Below are 25361 nucleotides of genomic sequence, written 5' to 3' on the forward strand. Positions count from 1 at the left end.
GGATAATCAAGAACAGAAGCCACTTAAAAAGTTCACAGGGCTGGTACGCCTGGTTGAGCGCACATGTTACAATGCATGAGGAAACCAGGTTCAAGACCTCAGTTCCCATCTGCAGAGGGAAAGCTTTGCAAGTGGTGAATCAGTGCTGCGGTTGTCTCTCCCACTCTCTACCGCTCCCCTTCCCTCTCTATTTCTGATTATCTCTACCCAATAAATAAAAATAATAATAAAAAAATGTTTTAATTCACATCACTTAGATATCTGACCTCTTTCCTCCCTTCTTCTTCTTCTAGCGTTTGCCCTTCTTCCGTAGCCAGTCAACAGCGTCAGGTTGAGCCTGATGTCTGCTTGTTGCTGGCTTTGAAAATGACTGGGATCCATGTGGATTCAGTCGGCTAGGAAGGATCGTCAGTTTCCCCAGTAAATAGGTACTCACGGGATGCACCACGAGAAGGTCGATCCAATGCCTCCCTGGAGAAGATAGACAGAAATGGACAGCTAGGGAGTCGACAGGCAGAGCCCCGGGTTAAGCACAGGACCGGCGGAAGGATCCCGGTTCGAGCGTCTGGCTCCCACCTGCAGAGGAGTCGCTTCACAGGCGGTGAAGCAGGTCTGCAGGTGTCTATCTTTCTCTCCCCCTCTGTCTTCCCCTCCTCTCTCCATTTCTCTCTGTCCTATCTAACAACGACGACATCAGTAACAACAATGACTACAACAATAAAAAGGCAACAAAAGGAAATAAACATGGCAAAAAATAATAAACAAATAAATAAATATAAATAAATATGTATTTATTTATTATTGGATAAAGACAGAACTTAAGAGGGGAGGAGATAGAGAAGGGGGAAAAGACAGAGAGACACCTCCAAGCACTGCTTCACCACTTGTGAAGCTTCCCCCATCTGCAGGACTGGGGCATGAACCTGGGTCCTTGTGCACTGTAACATGTGCACTCAGCCAGGTGTGCCACCACCCAACCCCTGGAGATCTTTAACTTTAGTTCCTCACTTTCCACTTGTTACATCTCTAATATTGGGGGGGGGAGGACTTTCTGGGATCATCTCCCAAACACATTACTTTGCTTCACATTCTTTTTGTTTTAATATTTATTTATTTATTTATTCCCTTTTGTTGCTCTTATTGTTTTATTGTTATAGTTATTATTGTTGTTGTCGTTGTTGGATAGGGCAGAGAGAAATGGACAGAGATGGGGAGAGAAAGTGAGACACCTGCAGACCTGCTTCACCGCTTGTGAAGCGATGCCCCTGCAGGTAGGGAGCTGGGGGCTCGAACTAGGATCCTTACGCTGGTCCTTGTGCTTTGCACCACCAGCATTTAACCCACTGCGCTACCGCCCGACTCCCTTCTTTTTTTTTTTCCTTTTTTCTTTTCTTTTTTTTTTTCTCCAAGGTTATTGCAGGGGGTCGGTGCCTGCACCACGAATCCACAGCTCCTGGAGGCCAGTTTTCCCATTTTGTTACCTTTGTTGTTGTTGTTATTGTTGCCATGTGTGTAGTTGGATAGGTCAGAGAGAAATGGAGAGAGGAGGGGAAAACAGAGAGGGGGAGAGAAAGATAAGACACCTGCAGACCTGCTTCACTGCTTGTGAAGCGACTCCCCTGCAGGTGGGGAGCCGAGGCTCGAACCGGGATCCTTACTCTGGTTCTTGCGCTCTGCACCATGTGCGCTTAACCCGCTGCGCTACCGCCCTGGCCTCTGCTTCCCCTTAAATCTTAGGTTTACCGAAACCCCAGGGCCCAAAGACTGCACAGCAATCAGTTCTCCTCCTGACAGCTGCAGTTGCCCTCCCCGCCCCCTCTGTGTGACTGAACCCATCCCCCGCCTCCAAATGATGTCTTGCCTGAGGTCATTCAATCTTTCCTGAGTTTCCCAGCCCCAGACAAATGTTTTATTTATTTATTTATTTATTTTTATGTATTTATTATTTTTAACCAGAGCACTGTTCAGCTCTGGCTGATGGGGGTGTGTGCGGGGGTTGGGTGTGTGGACTGAACCTAGGACTTTGGAGCCTCAGACATGAAAGTCTCTTTGCATAAGCATTAAGCTATCTACCACCTGCCTTATTTGTTTATTTATTTATTTTACCAGAGCACTGATCAGCTTTGGCTGATGGTGGTGCGGGGAGGAAATGAACCTGGGCCTTTGGAGCCTCAGACATGAAAATCTCTTTGTGTAACCATTATGTTGTCTCACCTCCGCCCTACGTTAACCTTTTTATTTACAAGATTGCGAGATAACAGGGATACAGTCCCACACAGTTCCCACCACCAGAGTTCTGTATCCCCTCCCCTCCTCCATTGGAAGCTTCTTTATCCCTCTAGGGGGGAGGGAGGGCTGTGGACCAAACATCTTTATTTGGCTGCAGAAGGTGGAAGGGTCTGGCTTCTGTAATTTGCTTCTCCGCTGAGCATGGATGTTGGCAGGTGCATCCCTTACCACCCCTCCACCCCCACCCCAGCCTGTTTCTTTCTAAAACCACCAGGACCCAGCAAGCAGGGTTAGGCAAGGTCTTAGCAGTCAGGCGGAGGATCGAGTCCTGACCACCCCTCCACCCATGGAAAGCCCACACCCGTGGCCCCGCAAGAGGAGACCTGAGGTCGGGACTGTCACCCAGAGCTTCTGCGGGGACATGAGCGGGAGGGGGGGCGGCCGGGGAGGGAAGAGCTTGTCTGCAACTCTTTGCAGCAGCATTCAGGTCGGATTATAAAACAGTGTCTCTTCCGATCTGGGCCAAGGACACCCGCACTCACCATCTTCTGTCCCGACTCCAGGGTCTCTGCAATGCCCTCCTGGAATTTCCAGGCACCCTCAGACCAGAAGGGCTCAGAGACAAAAGCTGGGGCCGCTGGCGACAGTCACACTGCGGTGCTTAGCACTGGGCGCTCGCCATAACAGAACGTTACGCCACGCCCCCGTTTCTGATTGGACAAGTATCCCTGTCACACATTCTCCACATTCTCCAATCGTCAACCGCGAGAGGTATTTGACTAGAACAAGCATCCAATAAGAAGCTGAAGAGAGGGCGTACCTGGAATTCCAACCAATAAGAGGAAGGCATGGGTGGTACTTGTTGTCAGCCGTGGTCGCCTCTCTAGGCTGTAAACCTTGCTAGTGCTTGTTGGCTGCCAGGTTTTTTTTTTTCTCTCTCTGGTTCTTTTTAATTATCTTTACTTATTTATTGAATAGAGACAGCCAGAAATCTAGATGGAAGTGGGTGATAGAGAGGGAGAAAAAGAGACAGCTACAGCACTGCTTTACCACTTGCAAAAGCTTTCCCCTTGCAGATGGAGACTGAGGCTTGAACCCGGGTCGTTTTGCATGTAACATGTGCGCTTAACCACGTGTGCCACCGCTCGGCTCCTCTCTGGTTCAGTCTCATCCTGACAGTTCTCTGGAGCCGGGGAGGACGCTACGGAGCCTGCATCCCTATTGGATAAAGGTGAATTCCCAGGGGTGGGGGGAAGTTTGGAGGGCCTGAGCATAATCTTGATTCTCTACCAAGTTGCAGGGCTGCAGTCAGGGCATCCTTTTCACCCTCTACAGGAGGGTCCTGGGGTTTTGGATTCAAATGCTTTCCAGGCCTGGGGAACCCAGGAAAGAATAGATGGCCACCACCCACCCACCCCCACCTCCCCCCCCCACACACACACACATACACTCCCACTCACTACCCAGGAGAAGAGACTTGATTGTGGGGTTCAGCCATTGCGGAATTGCCACCCTCCAGCTCTGTATCAGGCTGTGCATTTTTGTCTGTCTTTTCCATGGAGGACGGCGGTCGGATACTTAATGAGTGCGAGTCGTTTTAAGTGGAGTCTGTCTGTTTTTGATTACCCAGAGAGCAAAATGAAGTTGGAAGTGGAGGGGGCCGGGGTTGGGGTGGGGTGTGCTGCACTATTTCTTCATCTCGCAGTCTTGAATTTTTGCGTACCGGACTCATACAGATCAGTTCAAAATCAATTCTGGAAATTTGCACTAGTAGTTGCCGGGGCTGGCTTTTCGGTAAATATAAAGGAAGCTTTCCCAGTTTCTCTTGTTGAGTGACATTTGTTAAGATTCTAGGGTCTATTAAAGCCCCCTGCTGATGCTTTTTTTTTTTTTTTAATTTCTTGGCCCTTTCAAGTAACACCTGGAGAAATATTCTTGAATGTCCTGTTTTCCTGCATAGTTGGAAAATGCATGCAACTCCACACCCAAGAGGTGAATTAAGGGCTGGTGACACAGCATAATGATTTCGCAAAAAAGACTTTAATCTGTGACACTGTCAAATCTGGTTCAACTCTCAGCACTACCATAAGACAAAGCTGAGCACTGTGTAGTCTGTCTCTCTCTCTCTCTCCCTCTCTCTCTCAAACTATATATCTCTCTATATATATCTAATTAAAATAAAGACAAATAGGGAGACCAGCCAGTGGTGCAGCAGCTGGTTAAGCACACACACTACAGTATGCAAGGACCCGAGTTCAAAGCCCGGGGGGGGGGGGGGAGTAAAATGTCATGCAATGTGCAAAATTCTGGCACTGTGGTATAATCCTTTCACCCCCCTGTTGATAGCTAGTGATGGATTTGATTGCAGGGCTGTGAGATTATGATCTGTAATAACCCCGTGTTTTCAATTGTGATAGGTTTATAACATTTACTCTTGTCAAAGAAAATAGCAAATTGATGGTTTTGTTTTCTGGAGTAGATAGACAGGTTCCAGTTTTTAAAACTATAAATGTGGTCTGAAGTTGTCCTTCCCTGCTTTGTTCTTATACATACATGGATTTTTGTTGTTTTTGTTTTGTTTTGTTTTTCTACCAGAGCACTGCTCAGCTCTGGCTTATGGTGGTATGGGGGACTGTTATTGTTATTGTTGTTATTATTGCTGTCATTGTTGTTGGATAGAACAGAGAGAAATGGAGAGAGGAGGGGAAGACAGAGGGGGAGAGAAATATAGACATCTGCAGACCTGCTTCACTGCCTGTGAAGCGACCCTCCTGCGGGTGGGGAGCCAGGACTCTAGCCAGGATCCTTACACTGGTCCTTGAGCTTTTAAGTCTTGTTCATTTATTTTATTTGTTTATGTATTTATTTTTTGCCAGAGCAACTCTGGCTTATGGTGGTGTGGGGGACTGAACCTGGGAGCCTCTGGCATGAGACTCAGTTTTTGTATAACCATTATGCTATTTCCCCCACTCAGGATTTTTTTTTAAGTTTTATTTATTTATTTCCTTTTTGTTTTATTGTTGTAATTGATGTTGTCGGAGAGGACAGAGATAAATGGAGAGAGGAGAGGAAGACAGACACCTGCAGACCTGCTTCACCGCCTGTGAAGGGACTCCCCTGCAGGTGGGGAGCCGGGGGCTTGATCTGGGATCCTTATGCCGGTGCTTGCGCTTTGCGCCACCTGCGCTTAACCTGCTGTGCTACCGCCGGGTTCCGCCCCTCCCCTTTTTATTTTAACACTGTGAGTTTCAACTGTTCAGTCATCTGGTAATGGGCTAGAGAGAGCAACTTCAACACTAACTTGGTCCTTGTTAAGATACACATTTAAAATCTGAAAAAAATGTGGTGGTTCAGGAGGTGGTGCAGTGGATAAGGCTTTGGACTCTCAAGCATGAGGTCCGAAGTTCAATCCCTGGCTAGCACATGTACCAGAGTGATGTCTGGTTCTTTCTCTCTCTCCTATCATTTCTCATGAATAAATAAATAAAACTTTTTTAAAAATCTGAAAAAAATGAATTTTCTTTCAAATTTTACTAGTGATTTAATAATGATTAACAAGCTTGTAAGATAACAGAGATATAATTCCATATAGTTGTCACCACCAGAGTTCCAAGTTCCATCCCCTCCATCAGAAGTTTCCCTATTCTGGGAATATGGACCAAAGTTATTTTTTGCCTCCAGTCTTTGGGGCCCTGTGCTGTGTTGGAACTGTGAATCCACCAATTCTGGCAGACAGTTTTTTGGGTTTTTTTTTCATTTTTTAATTATTAGATAGGACAGAGAGAGGGAGAGAAAGACACCTGAAGACACTCTTCACCACTCATGAAGCATTTCTCTTGTAGGTGGGGAGAGGGAGCTAGAACCTGGGCCCATGTGGATACCCTTTTGCACAGTACTACTCTGTGTTTAACCAGGTGCACCACCGGCTGAGCCCTGGACCAAGATTCTTTGGGCTGTGGAAAGTGGAAGGATATCTGGCTGGATATGGACATTGGTAGGTCGACCCATACCCCAGCTTGTTTCTGTCTTTCCCTAGTCTGGCAGGGCTCTAGAGACGTGAGCTTCTTGGAACCCACTGGTAAGGTCATCTGTCCAGGGAATTCAGGATGGCATCATAGTTACATCTACAACTTGGTGGTTGAAAGGTGGTAAGATATAAAGCAGGAGGAGTTGGGCGGTAGCGCCGTGGGTTAAGCGCACATGGCGTGAAGAGCAAGGAACCAAGTAAGGATCCCGGTTTGAGCCCCCTGCTCCTGACCTGCAGGGGAGTCACTCCACAGGCGGTGAAGCAGGTCTGCAGGTGTCTGTCTTTCTCTCCCCTGTGAAGTGGAAAGTCCCTGTACCTCCCATTCATGAAAACAGGGCTAGGCTAAAACCACACTAAGATGTAAGCCACCTGTTGTTTGTCCTAAAAGAAATAGCTAGCTTAACCGCAACTCCAAGTCCTTGAAACCCAACCGCTTGCTCAAGGTTGAGGGAACTGATAGCCAGGTGGGTTTAGCTTCTTCTTCTAGCATTTGCCCTTCTTCCGTAGCCAGTCAACAGCGTCAGGTTGAGCCTGATGTAAAGTTTCGAGACCTCCTTTGAATCTGGAGAGGTGGCAGTCGTTGACTATGTGGGTCATAGTCTGTTTGGAGCCGCAGGGACAGTTCGGGTCGTCTCTGGCTCCCCAGCGATGGAACATAGCGGCGCACCGGCCATGGCCTGTTCGATAGCGATTGAGGAGGGCCCAGTCATAACGTGCTAGGTCAAAGCCGGGTTGACGCTCGCAGGGGTCTGTGATGAGGTGTTTGTTCTTTACCTCAGCTGACTGCCAGCTCTGTTTCCAAGAGTCTGGAACAGAGAAGTTCAGTGTAGGCGTAGGGGACCAGATTGGGTGACGAGACGTCAAGCGTTGGACAGGGTGGGCGAAGATATCCGCGTATATTGGCAGGTCCGGTCGAGCGTAGACGTGGGAAATGAACTTAGATGATGCCGCATCCCGACGAATATCTGGCGGGGCGATGTTGCTAAGAACAGGCAGCCATGGAACCGGGGTGGAACGGATGGTTCCAGAAATGATCCTCATGGAGGAATATAATTTGGAATCAACCAAGTGGACATGGGGGCTACGGAACCATACTGGGGCATAGTATTCTGCAGTGGAATAGCATAATGCCAGAGAGGATGATCGTAGTGTGGAAGCGCTCGCACCCCATGAGGAGCTGGCCAGTCTTGCAATGATGTGATTCCTCGCGCCCACCTTTGCTGCAGTTTTTATGAGATGTTCGTGAAATGACAGAGTGCGATCGAGAGTAACGCCAAGATAGACTGGCTGGGCTTCAAGCCGGATTCTCGTATCGCCAAGCTGCACATTAAGCTCACGCGAGGCCGAGGCATGGTGTAGATGGAAAACAGATGATACCGTTTTTGCAGTGCTAGGGATTAGTCGCCATTTTTTACAGTAATCAGATATCAGAGACATGTCTTTCGTGAGTGTTTCCTCGAGGATGTCGAACTTGGATGCCTGAGTTGCACAGCAGATGTCATCAGCGTAGATGAACTTCCTTGAAGAAGTTTCTGGGAGGTCATTGATGTAAATATTGAATAGCGTAGGAGCCAGAACAGAGCCCTGGGGGAGGCCACTTGAGACAAGTCTCCATCTGCTAGACTTGTCACCCAGATGCACCCGGAATCTTCTGTTTTGGAGAAGAAACGATATAGTGTTGGCCACCCATGGAGGCAGGCATCTTGAGATCTTGACTAGGAGACCACAGTGCCAAACCATATCATAGGCTGCTGAGATCAACAAAGACAGCACCCGTCTTTAAATTCTTCTGGAATCCATTCTCAATCTAAGTTGAGAGGGCCAGGGCTTGTTCACAGGTAGATCTTCCTGGGTGGAAACCAGCTTGGGCGGGTGATAGGAATTTCTCTGTAAGATGAGAAATACGTGGGTTTAGCTGATAACGGGAAAGTGTGGTAACCCTATTTTGCATAAAGACTTGAAATTAGACAATTCCTATAGGTTGCTGAGTGTGTTGCAATGTTTGAAATGATTGATCCCGCGTTTTCTATAGAGTGTTATTGAATGTGTTATGGAATCCTCATTTTGCATATTTCCCCACCCAGAATGTACTCTGGAATCCTATAAATTGTGTGGTTTGAATTCTGTTCAGGGTCGAGCCTTGGTGGACTGCTGTCAGTCACTACTCGGCCCAGATTCAAATCTGTAATAAACATCTTTGCTTCCTTGCAGTGGATGGTGGTCTGGTTTTTACTCGCTAACATCCCCCTCTGTCTTCCCCTTCTCTCTCCATTTCTCTCTGTCCTATCTAACAACGACATCAATAACAACAATAACTACAATAATAAAAAGTGGAGCGGTAGCATAGCAGGTTAAGCACAGGCGGTGCAAAGCAGAAGGACTGGCGTAAGGATCCCGTCTCGAGCCCCCGGCTCCCCACCTGCAGGGGAGTCGCTTCACAGGCAGTGAAGCAGGTCTGCAGGTGTCTGTCTTTCTCTCCCCCTCTCTGTCTTCCCCTCCTCTCTTCATTTTTCTCTGTCCTGTCCAACAACAACGATATCAATAACAATAATAACTACAGCAATAAAACAACAAGGGCAACAAAAGGGAATAAATAAATAAAATAAATATATATATTTTAAAAGTGTAACAAAAGGGAAGATAAATATAAAACGTTTTGAAAAGATATAAAGCAGGACAAATTGTTTAATAAATAGGAACCCCCCCCAAAAATTCCAAAAGACTGATTCAAAGGGAGGCCAGGCTGTGGCACACCTGGTTAAGTACACACATTACAGTGTGCAAGGACTGAGGTTCAGTCCCCCAGTCCCCACCTGCAGGGGGATAGCTTTAAGAGCGGCGAAGCAATGCAGCAGGTATGTGTCCCAGAACGTCAGTTTCTATGAACATTAAAGCCTGAGAAGCAGAAGATGGTGGGGGAGGAGATATTAGTAGCACAGTTATTGTTACACACCTCCCATTAGTCACAAATTGTATTCTTTTTTTGTGTTATTTATGTATTTATTATTTAATAGTAACAGAGAAATTAAGAGTGAAGGGGGAGATAAGGAGAGAGAGAGGGAGTCGGGCGGTAGCGCAGCGGGTTAAGTGCACGAGATGCAAAGTGCAAGGACCCGCCTAAGGATCCTGGTTCCATCCCCTGGCTCCCCACCTACAGGGGAGTCTCGCTTCACAGGCGGTGAAGCAGGTCTGCAGGTGTCTGTCTTTCTCTCCCCCTCTCTGTCTTCCCCTCCTCTCTCTATTTCTCTCTGTCCTATCCAACAATGATACATCAATAACAATAATAACTACAACAACAATAAAAACTAGGGCAACAAAAAGGAAATAAATAAATATTTTAAAAATCTTTTAAAAAATAATAATAGTATTAATATCTTGTAGTCTCTTTGGGAGTATGAACTACTCCAGGCCAGCTTTTTTTTTTCCTCTTTATTGAGGATTAATGGTCTACAGTCAACGATAAAATACAATAGTTTGTACATGCGTGACATTTCCACATAATAATACAACCCCCACTAGGTCCTCTGCCATCATGCTCCAGGACCTGAAACCTCCCCCCCCCCACCCCAGTGTCTTACTTTGGTGCAACACACCAACTCCAGTCCAAGTTTTGCTTAGTGTTTTCTCTTCTGATCTTGTTTTTCAACTTCTATGACTGAGATCATCCCATATTCATCCTTTTGCTTCTGACTTATCCACTTAACATGATTTCTTCAAGCTCCATCCAAGATGTGGTGAATTCACCATTTTTAATAACTGAGTAGTATTCTGCTGTATATATATCACAACTTGCTCAGCTACTCATCTATTGTTGGACACCTTGGTTGCTTCCAGGTTTTGGCTATTACAAATTGTGCTTCTGTGAACATAGGCATACACAGATCTTGTTTGGATGATTGTGTTTGATTCCTTAGGATAAATCCCCAGGAGAGAAATTACAAGGTCATAGGGTAGATCCACTTCTAGCAGGCCAGCTATTGTAGACAAAGGGAAAGACAGCATAACACTGAAGCTTCCTCCAGTGTGGTAAACTTCTACTAAATGAATGTTTGAATGCTTGCTTAGATCTTAGCAAAAAATTTCAATCCAAAGATGAATTCACCTTCTTCATCTCATCTTGGATGGAGCTTGAAGGAATCATGTTAAGTGAGATAAGCCAGAAAGAGAAGGATGAATATGGGATGATCTCAGTCACTGGCAGAAGTTGAGAAATAAGAACAGAAAGGGGAAACACAATATAGAACTTAGACTGGGTTTGGTGTATTGCACCAAAGTAAAGGGCTTTGGAAATCGGGAGAAAGGACTTTGGGAGGCTAAGAGCCTGAATTTCAGGTCCTGGTGCACATGGTGGAGGGAGACTAGGCTGAAGGTTAAGAGTGTTTTGCAGTGGGGGTCAGGCAGTAGCGCAGCGGGTTAAGCGCACGTGGCGCAAATCGCAAGGACAGGTGTAAGGACCCTGGTTCGAGCCCCCGGCTCCCCACCTGCAGGGGAGTCACTTCACAGGTGGTGAAGCAGGTGTGCAGGTGTCTGTCTTTCTCTCCCTCTCTGTCTTCCCCTCCTGTCTCCATTTCTCTCTGTCCTATCCAACAACGACAACATCAATAATAACTACAACAATAAAACGACAAGGGCAACAAAAGGGACTAAATAAATAAATATTAAAAAAGAGAATTTTTATTCTATTAGAGGAAGCACATATCTAAATAAAATACTACAAATTGATTTAAGGTTTTTGATGCTAAAATATGATTTTCTCATTTTTCTTTTCCTTAGTATTTATTGAGGGAAATAATCATTTATATATCAACTATTGACAGATGGACCCTCTTGCCTTCCAGTAATTATAAATCAAGCATGGAGGTGAGGCAGGGGCACACCTGGCTGAAGACACATGCTATCATCCACCAGGAACCCAGGTTCAAGTCCCTAGTCCCTACCTGCAGGGGAGAAGCTTCTTGAGTGGTGGAGCAGAGCTGCAGGTATCTCTCTCTCTCTCTCTCTCTCTCTCCTTGTCTTATCTCTCAATTTCTCCCTGTCCTGTCAAGTGAAAAAAAGAAAAGGAACAGGGGGGGGGGAAGGATAAATTAAGCACAGGAATGGAGGGACTCAAAGGCAGGGGTCTTTGTTTATGCATGGTTTGTGTAACAGTGGAAACCGTAAAGGAAAACACCATAGTAGTTGAGAAAAAAAGGGGAGCGGGTGGTGGCACACCTGGTTGAGTGCACAGGTTACAATGCACAAAGACCCAAGTTCAAGCCCCTGGTCCCCACCTGCAGGGGAAAAAAAACTTTGCAAGTGGCAGAGCAGTGCTACAAGTGTTTGTCTTTCTCCCTCTCGATTTCTGGATGTTTCTATGTAATAAATAAATAAACTGGTAGAAGGCTAGTTATTCTTTGTTGAGTCTAGGGACTGGTGCATTCTTTGGTCATAGCATACATTTTTGTTGAACATAGGATACATTTCTTGTTGATAACTTTTACTGTTTGTACATGAAGCACCAAACATTTTCTCCTTTATTTCTGAATAATACTGACCTCTATTTTCAGAAATAGACAGAATCCTCATTGCCCCTGCTGCTACTGGTCTAGACAACTTCCTGTCACCACTTAGTAGTGGACAAGAGTGTTACATGAGCAGGGATTTTACCTGACGGCTCTCATCAATGCACCTACCACGCTGGGCACAGAGCAGGGACTGAGCTCCAGCTTATGAATGAGTGATGAGCGAATGAGCTGGTAGTAAGTAAATGAATATGTCAATAAATGTGTGAATGTAGCCACAAAAGCCTGGATCCACACAGGAGGTGTCTTTATTTGGGTGGGTTCAGGTGACAGCACAACACAGTCCGTGAATGGTGTCATAGAACCAATGGAGCGGTCCTTAATGCCCCTGACCCTCTTCTGAAGTGTGTTATTTTCCTGAAATTCCTGTAACTCCTCCTCAAGCAATTTTAAAATATTCTGGGCAGCAGGCCAGCTGGAGGTACAGCTGAAAAAGGTGAACCATGTGACAGGCTAGCAGGTGACTTCATACATTTCTAGGTACCAAGCAAGATTCCATGTTATTCTTAGTAAACACACACACACACACCACACACCACACACCACACACCACACTTTCACTTATGGGGAAACTGTGGCTCAGAACCTAGTCTGGGTTACCGCTAAGAGAGATCAAACGGGATCCCATCTTTTTTTTTTATTTTTTTTATATTTATTTTATTTATTTATTCCCTTTGTTGCCCTTGTTGTTTTTATTGTTGTAGTTATTACTGTTGTTGTCATTGTTGGATAGGACAGAGAGAAATGGAGAGAGGAGGGGAAGACAGAGAGGAGGAGAGACAGATAGACACCTGCAGACCTGCTTCACCGCCTGGGAAGTGACTCCCCTGCAGGTGGGGAGCCGGGGTTCGAACCGGGATCCTTATGCCGGTCCTTGTGCTTTGCGCCACCTGCGCTTAACCCGCTGTGCTACAGCCCGACTCCCGGATCCCATCTTTTGAACTTGTAGTCTTTTTTTACTTATTTTTTTTGTGTCCAGGGTTATCGCTGGGACTCACTGCCAACACTATGAATCCACTGCTCCTGGTGGCCATTTTTTCCATTTACTGGAGGGGAAATAGGTAGAGAGAAAGATAGACACCTGCAGACCTGCTTTACCACTTGTGAAGTGACCCACCCCCTGCAGGTAGCGAACTGGGGACTTGAGCCAGAATGCTTGCATGGACCCTTGTGCTTTGTACGCAAGGTACCCAGTTAAGTGCTCTTAACTGGTGTGCCACTGGCTGGCCTCCTAAACTTGTATTCTTTAGAATTCAAAATATCCCCTGGATCAGGTGGTAGTGCAGTGGGTTATGCGCACATGGCGCTAGGCGCAAGGACTGGTGTAAGGATCCCAGTTTGAGCCCGTCTCCCCACCTGCTGGAGGGTCACTTCACAGGCGGTGAAGCAGGTCTGCAGGTGTCTGTCTTCCTCTTCCTGTCTTCCCCTCCTCTCTCAATTTCTCTGTCCTATCCAACAATGACAGCAGTAACAACAATAAACAAGGGCAACAAAAGGGAAAATAACTAGCCTCCAAGAGTAGTGCAGTCACTGAGCCCCCTGAATGTAGACCAGCAGTATAACTGGGACAGATGAATGAGGTTTCTCTCTGGGCACTAGGACCAAAGGCTCTCCTAGGCTACCCATGTGCACCTCCCTTGTCAGGCAATCTCATGGCCTCTTAACAAGTTGAAACTGGGTTCATACTATGTGCGCTTAACCTGGCGCACTACTTCCCAGCCTCTGGAACTAGCTTCAGATTCTCTTTTCCCATTTGCAAGGCACAGCAGGGACAAGTCTGTTTAAGCCTCAGTTTTTCTTCTTCTTCAGTTACATGGGCTCAACAGTGCTCCCTGCCCCTGTGGATTTGTCAGAACTCTCAGATAAATCACAAGGACATAATTATCATTAGCTGTTCCTCTGGAGTCTTTCTTCAGTGAGCTGTTGCTGCTGTCCTGTCTCCTGTCTCCTGTCCCTCTGCTCCCTGCCAGGCCACAGCTCTGACTTCATCATTCTTCCAGAAAGACATTCCACAGTCTGGGTCCCTCAGTACCAGTCTCCGCTGTCCTGAGTGGTGTTACCTGAACTTGGGTGGGTGGGTGAGTGGTCCTGACACTTGTCTGTCAGTCAGGGTTCAGGGCGCCAGTATGCCCGGCTAGCTTCGCGGCGGGAGACAGACGACCAGGGATATATGGCTGAGCAGAGAAGCAGTATTTCTTTATTCACGGGCGAACAATTCAAAAAACTCATCTAATCTAATCTAATCACAACCCAACTCTGTCCTGCTTCTCTTTCCTCTGGTGGAAGAGTCAGGAACCAAGCTGCCTTGTGTGTTATTTATTCCCTGGGATACTCCTGCCCACTGTGACACTGCTCACCAGGTGGGCATCTCAGTTTCCATGAACACCTGGTGACCTAGAATTCTGGTGATGGTGATGTAAGTCATTTCTTCACAATCATGGGTGGGCCTCTTGGGGTGGTGGGCAGTTAGTAGGGTGGGACTTACAGCTATGGGGAGGTGCCGGGATCACTCTGGCTCAGCTTTGCTGGATGGAGAATTGAAACAAGCTGGGATAGATCAGGATGGTGGCGGGGGGGTCTTTACAGCTCGACAGAGTCTCTCAAGTATCTTTATTTCACCTCCAATTCTTTTTTTTTTAATTTTATTTATTTTCCCTTTTGTTGCCCTTGTTGTCTTTTTGTTGTTATTAATGTCGCCATTGTTACATAGTGTCGGGCTAGCATTGCAGGAGAGAGAGATGACCCAGGAACCAAGATGAAGGCGGCAAGGCAATACCAATCTTTATTCATGCGAGTGCCGGCATGTGCACACCTCATTAAGTCATGTGGCACGAACCACAATGGCTGGAGACAGCCTCTCCATCACGCACATCCACCCTCCTCCAGGTCGGGACATGGACAAGACAGAACAGAGACGGAAGTGGCTTGACAATACCATAAGTGGGAGGGGCTGGAAACGGTGGGGGGGGGCTACAGTTGCTAGGGGTTCAACTAGCACCATTAGCAATACCACCTGAGGGGGTTGGGAGGGCTTAGGAAAGAGACCTTTGGTCATTTGTAAGACAAGGCAGGAGATTGATAGGGAAGGGGCCATTGGTAGCATGGAATGTAGGGTGCTTTGGGGGGTCAGGGAGAGGATGGATGTCCCCTCAAGTCAAGCCCTGCCAAGCTCAACCACATGCTCACAATTTCCCAACAAGGTAGGACAGAGAGAAATGGAGAGAGGAGGGGAAGACAGAGAGGGGGAGAGAAAGACAGACACCTGCAGACCTGCTTCACCGCCTGTGAAGCGACTCCCCTGCAGGTGGGGAGCCGGGGGCTCCAACCGGGATCCTTAACACCTGTCCTTGCGCTTTGCGCCACCTGCGCTTAACCTGCTATGCTACCACCCGACTCCCTATCCAGGAATTTATACCCTGCCCTAGCACCAGTGACTGAAAGCAGAGTACTGAAGGATGACCTTACCAGCCAGTACCATCTGGAAGATAAGACTGTTTTCAAGGACATGGATACTTGGTCAAATGATGTTTGGAAAAGGAATTTGTCATTTAGCTTAAACTGTAAGTGTGATTCCTATTAAGATGAGGGAAGGGGGGGATTGTCACAATAGTGCTGTTTATGAATTGTGAAATCCAGGACACTGCTGAAACCAGGTAGAGGAGTTAGGGTTGAAATTTGGGGGCACTGTCCAAATGGAGTCACTAGGATGAGAACAAACAGCACTTTTCATGGTAACACTGGTGACTAAGAGAAGACACTGCAAAAAAGTGTCATCCTAAATTTCTATTTTATCAAATCAAAAATAATAGTTATACATATATATATTTATATTTATAAAGAATAAAGGCTCAAGTGTTGTCAGGGTTAACTCGGGAAGGATTAGAATATGAGGCTAAAGGTTTGTTCTCTATAGTCCTATATATCTGGTTAAGCGCACACATTACAGTGCTCCAGGACCTGGGTTCAAGCCACTGGTCCCCACCTGAAGGGGTAAAGCTTCACAGGTGGTGAAGCCGAGCTGCAGGCTTGTCTCTCTCTCCCTCTTTTTTTATTTTAAAATTTTTAATTATATTTATTTATTTTCCCTTTTGTTGCCCTTGCTGTTTTTTATTGTTGTTGTAGTTGTTGTTGTTATTGATGTCATCCTCGTTGGATAGGACAGAGAGAAATGGAGAGAGTAGGGGAAGATAGAGAAGGGGAGAGACAGATAGACAACTGCAGACCTGCTTCATCGCCTGTGAAGGGACTCCCCCTGCAGGTGGGGAGCCGGGGGCTCGAACTGGGGTCCTTACCCTGGTCCTTGCGCTTTGTACCACGTGTGCTTAGCCCGCTGCTCAGTTCTGTTTTATGGTGAGTCGAGGGATTGAACCTGGGATTTTGGAGCCTCACGTGTGAGGGTCTCTTTGCGTAACCATTTTCCTCTCCCACCTTCTCTCTCCCTCTTTATCTTCCCCTCCCTTCTCAATTTCTCTGTGTACTAAATTAAAAAATGAATGGATACACTATAAATAACTGAACTATTTTAAATAAAGACAGCCTCCTCTTTCACTCTGTTCTCAATCATCATATATTAATGAGGAATTTCAGTAGTGAATAACAGTCTGCTACATTTACTCAGATATTTCCCACATTTTCTCTTATGTGTGAAACTCAATTTCTCTCTGGTACAGTTTCCATCTACCGGGATCCTTAAGCCAGTCCTTGTGCTTTGCGTCACTGTGCTTAACCCGCTGTGCTACCGCCCGCGACTGCCTTTTTTTTTTTTTTAATATTTATTTATTCCCTTTTGTTGCCCTTGTTGTAGTTATTATTGTTGCTGTTATTGATGTCATTGTTGATATCGTTGTTGGATAGGACAGAGAGAAATGGAGAGAGATGGGGAGGACAGAGGGGGAGAGAAAGACACCTGCAGACCTACTTCACTGCTTGTGAAGTGACTCCCCTGCATGTGGGGAGCTGGGGGCTGGAACCGGGATTCTTTTGCCAATCCTTGTGCTTGTGCCATGTGCGCTTAACCCATTGTGCTACCACCCGACTCCCAATTTTCTTCTTTTTAAAATCATCATCTTTATTTGTTTATATATATTATTATTGGATAAAGACAGAAATGAGGAGGGGTAGAAAGAGAGGGAAAGAGACAGAGATGTCTGTAGTCCTGCTTCACCACTCATGAAGCTTTCTCCCTGCAGGTGGGGACCAGGGGCTTGAACCTGAGTCCTTATGCACTATAATGTGTGCCACTGCCTAGCTATATATATATATATTTGGGGGGTGTACTTTTTACACTTAATGTTCCTCTTCCTTTTGACTTCCATTGCTTATGAGAAACCAGTCACTTGTTTAAAGTGAGCTTTTAGAACAAGACTCATATGGCTTAGAGGTAAGCCCATAAACTCATAGATAAGTTTATGGAGCCATTCTTTTGATCTTCTTAGTTCCCATGGTTCTTTGACACAAATTTGCCACGATGGCCTTCTCCATTCAGAACCAAGTACACAGCAGAACACTTCCTTACTTTAAAAAGGAATCAGTTGGGAGCTGGGCTATAACACAGCGGGTTAAGCACACATGGCGCAAAGCACAAGGACCAGCGTAAGGATCCCAGTTAGAAACACACACCCCACCCCCACACCCCGCCACCTGCAGGGGAGTCACTTCACAAGTGGTGAAGCAGGTCTGTAGGTGTCTGTCTTTCTTTCCTCTCTCCATTTCTCTCTGTCCTATCCAACAACAACAGCAACTATGACAATGATAAGAACTACAAGGGCAACAAAATGGGAAAAATAGCCTCTAGGAGCACTGGATTCGTAGTGCAGGCACTGAGCCCCAGTGATAACCCTGGAGGCAAAATAATAATAATAAGTAATCTATTCCAGGATCATCTGTACTTTTCCCTGCCTTATATTTCTCCAAAGACTCCAGGTACCTTTTAGTGGGTGAGAAGTGTCAAGGACAAGGGTCAGGCCAAAGGGTAGGCTCAGAAGGCTGAGGGGGGATGGTCAGGAGGGGCAAGGTTGCTGACCTCAAGGAAGAAAATAAAAAATAATAATAATCCAACTTCACACCTAAAGAAATAGAAAAAGAATATAACCCAATGTCAGCAGAAGGAGAAAAGTAATAAAACTTAGAATGAATATAAAATGAAATAGAAAATAAAAAGATGAGCCAAACCAAAATCCCCACCCCGGCACCCGCCTAAGCTTCTGACAGTTGACGTTGCCATCCTCCACTTACTTGGATTCCTGGCCAAACCCGGATGTCATGATGACCAAGCTAGGGCTGGGGATATAGCACAGTGGTTCTGAGGTTCTGAGGTCCTAGGTTTAATCCCCTACATCGCCATAAACCAGAGCTGAGCAGTGTTCTGGTGTTTCTGTGTCTTTCTCTCTGCACCTCTCTCATGAAAATAAAATAAATGTGGGCGTCTGGCAGTAGCTCAGCGGGTTAAGCACGTGGCACGAAGCGCAAAGACCTGCTTAAGGATCCTAGTTCGAGCCCCTGACTCCCTACCTGCAGGGGAGTCGCTTCACAGGTGGTGAAGCAGGTCTGCAGGTGTCTGTCTTTCTCTCCCCTTCTCTCTGTCTTCCCCTCCTCTCTCCATTTCTCTCTGTCCTATCCAACAACGACATCACTAACAACAACAACAATAATAACTACAACAACAATTAACAAGGACAACAAAAGGGGGAAAAAAGCAAATTAAAAAATAATTAAAAATAAATTAAATAAATGCAATATTAAAAAAAAATTACCAGGAATCAGGCGGTAGCACAGCAGGTTAGGTGCACGTGGCGCTAAGCGCAAGGACCCGCAAAAGAATCCCAGTTTGAGCCCCCAGCTCCCCACCTACAGGGTAGTCGCTTCACAGACAGTAAAGCAGGTCTGCAGGTGTCTATCTTTCTGTCCCCCTTTCTGTCTTCCCCTCCTCTCTCCATTTCTCTTTGTCCTAACCAAAAACAAAGACAACAATAACTACAACAATAAAACAAAGGCAACAAAAAGGGAATAAATAAGTAAATTTTTTAAATTTTATTTATTTATTTGTTTATTCCCCTTTTGTTGCCCTTGTTGTTTTATTGTTGCAGTTAGTATAGATGTCATTGTTGTTGGATAGGACAGAGAGAAATGGAGAGAGGAGGGGAAGACAGAGAAGAGGAGAGAAAGACAGACACCTGCAGACCTGCTTCACCGCCTGTGAAGCGACTCCCCTGCAGGTGGGGAGCCGGGGGCTCAAACCTGGATCCTTTTGCCAGTCCTTGAGTTTGGCGCCACCTGCGCTTAACCCGCTGCACTACTGCCCGACTCCCAAGTAAATATTTTTTAAAAAGACTTTCATACCTGAGGTTCTAAAGTCCCCAATACCATAATAAACCAAAGTTAAGCAGTGCTCTAGTGTAGAAAAAAAAATTACCAAGCTACAGGGTTTTTTTTTGTTTTGTTTTTTAATTTACTGGATAGTAACAGAGAAATTGAGAGGGGAGGGGGAGATAGAGAGGGAGAGAGACAGAGAGACACCTGTAGCCCTGCTTCACTCATGAAACTTTTCCCCTGCAGGTGGGGACCAGGGGCTTGAACCTGGGTCCTTGGTCACTGAAATGTGTGTGTTCAATCAGGTGCGCCACCGCCTGGGTCCGCTACAGGGTTGTTAAGCCTAGTGATGATGACAGAGATGTTGACACCAGTGAAGGTGGGGATGTCCGTGGCTGATATGTGAGAGACTCTTCACAGTGGGGCTGGAAAGCACTGGAGAAGCAGCAGGGATCCCTGGGGAGCAGCAGCAGGGCAAAGGCTCTTCCTCTACCCACACCTCTGTCTTGACTCTTCCTACTTCCTTCACACAGGACCCCACTCTGTTGACCACTGCCCCTACCCAGTCGGTTCTCCTGGCCTCTGCTCCTGATAATTAAAGCCAAGTTCCAGACACTTGCAGGGATGGATTCCTTATTGAACTTGACCTAGCCTGAGGGTTGCTAAGATACTCTTCTTCCACCAGCCCAGATTCTGGTATGTGAAGCAGACAGCTTACAGTCTGCTGTCTTCCCCAACTCGGAAGTCACAAGGGCTCAGGGTTTAACTAATCAGCTTCAGTGATGCTGTTGGCTCAGGGCTAAGGCAGAGGCAGCCATGGAAAGGACCCAGGAATGGATGGGAAATCAAGGTATGAAAGTGGAAAGGCAGGCCCTCCTTACTTCTTTTTCTTTTTCTTTATTTTCCCTCTTTGTTGTCCTTGTCTTTTCATTGTTATTGTAGTTATCATTGCTGTTGTTATTGCTGTCATCTTTGTTAGACAGGACAGAGAGAAATGAAGAGAGGAGGGAAGACGGGGAGAAAAAGAGACACATGCAGACCTGCTTCACCACTTGTGAAGCGACTCCCCTGCAGGTGGGGAGCCGGGGGCTCGACCCCCCCCCCCGCAATCTGCCCAGAATCACCAGTGGCACTCACCAGTGTTACTCAGTGCTGCCACAGCCACAGCTCCTGACACTTGAGGCCACCTTCCTGCTGTACAGGAATTCAAAGATGTCACAATGACGGGCTGGGTCGCTTAGCAACAGGAAGTCAGTTTCTAACACAGCGGCTTGCGCCCTCTAGAGGTGGTCCGTCGCAAATGCTACTTATAGAGTGTGAGAAGGGAAGGGAGTCCAGAAAGCCTTGTCCATCTCTGCCCCTGATGACTTGCTCAGTTTTCCATTTCAACTTCAACAATATGCCATCCAGAATAAAAAACAATTGCGGAAACAAAAATGGGAATTACCGGGGACTGGGCGGTAGCGCAGCGGGTTAAGTGCACATGATGCAAAGCACAAGGACCAGCTCAAGGATTCCGGTTACAGGCCCCAGTCCCCCTCCTGCGGGGGTGGGGGGGGGTCTTCGCAAGTGGTGAAGCAGGTCTGCAGGTATCTTTCTCTCCTCCTCTCTGTCTTCCCCTCCTCTCTCCATTTCTCTCTGTCCTCTCCAACAACAGCTATTAACAACAATAACCACAACAAGGGCAACAAAATGGGAAAAAATAGCCTCCAAGAGCAGTGGATTCGCAGTATCGCTGGCACCGAGCCCCTGTGATAACCCTGGATGCAAAAAAAAAAAAAAAAAAAAAAAGGAATTACTGCAGAGGTCTGTAGTTAGGATAGGAAAAATGCATTCTAGATTCCTTCAAAAGTAAACTTTTTTTTTAATTTTATTTATTTATTTATTTATTCCCCTTTTGTTGCCCTTGTTTTATTGTTGTAGTTATTATCGATGTCATTGTTGTTGGATAGGACAGAGAGAAATGGAGAGAGGAGGGGAAGACAGAGAAGAGGAGAGAAAGACAGACACCTGCAGACCTGCTTCACCACCTGTGAAGCGACTCCCCTGCAGGTGGGGAGCCGGGGGCTCAAACCTGGATCCTTTTGCCAGTCCTTGAGTTTGGCGCCACCTGCGCTTAACCCGCTGCACTACCACCCGACTCCCCAAAAGTAAACTTTTAAAAAATGTATTTATTTATATTTGTTTGAATACGGAGAGAGACTGAGAGGGAAAGGGAGAAAGACATCTGCAGCACTGCTTCACCACTCAAGAAGCTTTCTCCCTGCAGGTGGGGACTGGGGGGCTTGAACCTGGGTCCTTGCATACTGTAATGTGTGCGCTCAACCAGGTGCACCACTGCCTGGTTCCTTCAAAGTTAAACTGTTTCAAAAGATTAGTTTTTTTTTTTGGAGAGGGAGAGACGCTGGGGAGACAGCATAATGATTATGCAAAAAGACTTTCATGCCTGAGGCACCAAAGATCCCAGGTTAAATCCCCAGCATCACTGTAAACCAGAGATGAGTAGTGCTCTAGTAAAGAAAAAAAAGTTCTTGGGGAGTCGGGTGATAGCGCAGCGGCTTAAATGCACATGGATAGAGCAAAGCGCAAGGATCCGCATAAGGATCCCCGGCTCCCCATCTGCAGGGGAGTCGCTTCACAGGTGGTGAAGCACGTCTACAGATGTCTTATCTTTCTCTCCCCCATCTGTCTTCCCTTCATCTCTCCATTTCTCTTTGTCCTATCTAACAACGATGACATCAATAACAAAAACAACAACTACAACAAGGGCAACAAAAGGTAATAAATAAATAAAGATTTTTTAAAATAATAAAATAAAATTAAAAAAAGAAAAAAGTTATAGGGGCCGGGTGGTGGCACACCTGGTTGGGTGCACATGTTACAATGCACAAGGACCCAGGTTCAAGCCCCTGGTACCCATCCTCATGCGGGAAGCTTTGCAAGTGGTGAAACAGGGTGGCAGGTATCTCTCGCCTTCACTATCACCCCCTTCCCTCTCTATTTCTGGCTGTCTCTATACAATAATTTTTTTTTAAGTTCTAGAGGCCAGGTGGTAGCACTCCTGGTTAAATGCACATGTTACAGTGGACCTGGGTTTGAGCTCCCCTCCCAGTCCTCACCTGCAGGGAGAAAGCTATGAGAGTGGTGAAGCAGGTCTGTAGATGTCTCTCCCTTTCCACGTCCTCCTCCCTCTCTCAATTTCTGGCTGTCTCTATCCAATAAAGATAATACACAGAAAAAAAAATTAAGTATCGAGAGTCGGGCTGTAGCACAGCGGGTAAGCGCAGGTGGCACAAAGCGCAAGGACAGGTGTAAGGATCTTGGTTCAAGCCCCCGGCTCCCCACCTGCAGGGGAGTCGCTTCACAGGTGGTGAAGCAGGTCTGCAGGTATCTGTCTTTCTCTCCCCCTCTCTGTCTTCCCCTCCTCTCTCCATTTCTCTCTGTCCTATCCAACAACGATGACAATAATAATAACTACAACAATAAAACAACAAGGGCAACAAAAGGGAATAAATAAATATTCAAAAAAATTAAGTATCTTCTTTTAAAAAGATATACATTTTATTTGATAGGACAGAGAGAAAAGGAAAATGGTTGATAAGAGGTGAGAGGGAGGGAGTCGGGCGGTAGCGCCCCAGGTTAAGCGCACATGGCAAAGCGCAAGGACCCGCATAGGAATCCCGGTTGAGCCCCCGGCTCCCCACCTGTAGGGGAGTCCCCTCACAGGTGGTGAAGTAGGTCTGCAGGTGTCTGTCTTTCTCTTCCCCTCTCTGTCTTCCCCTCCTCTCTCCATTTCTCTCTGTCCTATCCAACAACAACGACATCAACAACAACAATAACTACAACAAGGGCAACAAAAAGGAAATAAATAAATATTTTTTAAAATTTTAAAAAAGGAGAGAGGGTGAAAGAGAAACTGACTGTGGTCCGGGAGGTGGCACAGTGGTAAAGCTTTGGACTCTCAAGCATGGGGTCCTGAGTTTGATCCCCAGAAGCACATGTGCCAGAGTGATGTCTGGTTCTTTCTCTCTCTTCCTATCTTTCTCATAAATAAAATCTTTTAAAAAGAGAGAGATCAACCAACCTGCAGCACTGCTTCCCTGAAGCACTTGAAGCTTTTCCCCCTACAGGTGGGGACCAGGGACTTGAACCCCAGGTCCACATACATGGTGACATGTGTGTTCATGTGTGCTCAACTGAGCATGCCATTTGCCCAGGCCCCAAGGTTAATTTTTTTTTTTTTGCCTCCAGGGTTATTGCTGGGACTTGGATACTACAAATCCACTGCTCCTGAGGCCTATTTCCCCCCTCTTTTGTTGCCCTTGGTATTTATTGTTGTTGAATAGGACAGAGAAAAATGGAGAGAGGAGGGGAAGACAGAGAGGGACACAAAAAGACAGACACCTGCAGACCTGCTTCACCACTTGTGAAGAAACCCCCCTGGAGGTGGGGAGCTGGGGGCTTGAACCAGGATCCTTGTGTTAGTCCTGGAGCTTCGCGCCATGTGTGCTTAACCTGCTGCACTACCGCTCAACCTCCAAAACTTCTTATATAAATATATATCCTGGATTTGACTCACTATGGAGAACACATACTTGTGTTTGCTCCCCATAGTGTGAAAGGCATACTCCAAATTTGACATTTGTCCTAAATACAATTTTGGTAAGTATTTCTGTCATTCAAAAAAAGGTCTTTCCCCCTAAGGAACCAAACATATCCATCCAAAAAAGATCTATGTATGCCTATGTTTATGGCAGCACAATTTGTAATAGCCAAAACCTGAAATCAACCCAGGTGTCCAACAACAGATGAGTGGCTGAGCAAGTTGTGGTCTATATTCATAATGGAATACTACTCAGCTATTAAAAATGATGAATTCACCTTCTTCACCACATCTTGGATGGAACTTTAAGAAATCATGTTAAGTGAGATAAGTCAGAAGCAAAAGAATGAATATGGGATGATCTCAGTCATAGAAGTTGAAAAACAAGATCAGAAGAGAAAACACTAAACAGAACTTGGACTGGAGTTGGTGTATTGCACCAAAGTAAGACACTGGGGTCGGGGGAAGGGTTCAGGTCCTGGAACATGATGGCAGAGGACCTAATGGGGGTTGTATTGTTATGTGGAAAACTGGGAAATGTCACGCATGTACAAACCATTGTATTTTACTATTGACTGTAAACAACTAATCCCCCTATAAAGGAATCTGAAAAAAGGGCTTTCCCCATTCCCTAATCATATATATATATATATAATTTGGATTTCTCTGTATTAAATACACCCCTAGGGGAACACTAGCATTGTTTCCAATTTTTTTTTTTTTTTTGCCCTTTGTCTGCAGACCCATTGGAAGTTGGGCTAATCAATTTTATTTAAACACTAGCATCTTCAGGGGATTATTATGTCCTCAGTATGATTTGTATGTTCTTTCACTGAATTAAAGAATTTTCACAGTACCAGGTGGTGGTGTATCTGGTAGAGTATACATGTTGACAGTGCTCAAGGACTCAAGTTCAAGCCCCCAGTCCACACCAACAGGAGTGGCTTCATGAGTGGTGAAAGAGTGATGCACGTGTCTCATTCTCTCTCCCTCCCCCTTCTCTGTTTTTTTTTTAGCCAAAAAATAATTTAGAATATAATTTTGAAAAGTAAAACATTAAGAAAAATTTCACATACCAAGACAATGCCTTATACAGTTGAACACTTTTTTATTTTATTGGAAGGAACTATGCCTGGGTAGGAAGGCATAGTTAATGAACTTCAGTTATCATTTGAGGACTTGGCCTTCAGCTAATTTTTTGTGTGTGTCTGTCTGCAGCCAGGGCCTCACTCATGCTTAATATCTTTTTCCCACTTTGTTGCCCTTGTTGTTTATTGTCGTCATCATTGTTATTGTTGTTGTTGGATAGCATAGAGAGAAATGGAGAGAGGAGAGGAAGACAGAGAGAGGGAGAGAACCTGCTTCACCGCCTGTGAAGCGACTCCCCTGCAGGTTGGAGCCGAGGGCTCGAACTGGGATCCATCTGCCTGCCCTCGCGCTTTGCGCCATGTGCGCTACCGCCCGACCCCTGAACCTCACTCTCAAGGGCGATGATTTCCCCATAACCATGTTGGAAGAGAGGACATACATACCTGCAATACTTCTCCAAGCATCATTTCCTGACTCAGTTCAGGAAAAAAAAAAAAAAGGACTAAGAAAATAAAATAGAGCCCAGATTTTTTTTTAAGATTTT

General features: G+C 46.0%; 1 long non-coding RNA gene across 2 annotated transcripts; it reads left to right on the forward strand.

Moving 5' to 3' along the window:
• The first annotated feature begins 3329 nt into the window (after window positions 1-3329).
• LOC132535604 (uncharacterized) lies at window positions 3330-12040 on the forward strand. Of its 2 annotated transcripts, none has more exons than XR_009547359.1 (3): window positions 3330-3460; window positions 11095-11235; window positions 11803-12040. It is a non-coding gene; the product is annotated as an uncharacterized LOC132535604 (long non-coding RNA). The 2 variants fall into 2 exon arrangements; XR_009547358.1 differs by having other exon boundaries at window positions 3346-3460; window positions 11074-11235.
• Window positions 12041-25361: the final 13321 nt, after the last annotated feature.

The sequence above is a fragment of the Erinaceus europaeus genome, chromosome 23 (assembly GCF_950295315.1).
Source record: "Erinaceus europaeus chromosome 23, mEriEur2.1, whole genome shotgun sequence".
Lineage (NCBI taxonomy): Eukaryota > Metazoa > Chordata > Mammalia > Eulipotyphla > Erinaceidae > Erinaceus > Erinaceus europaeus.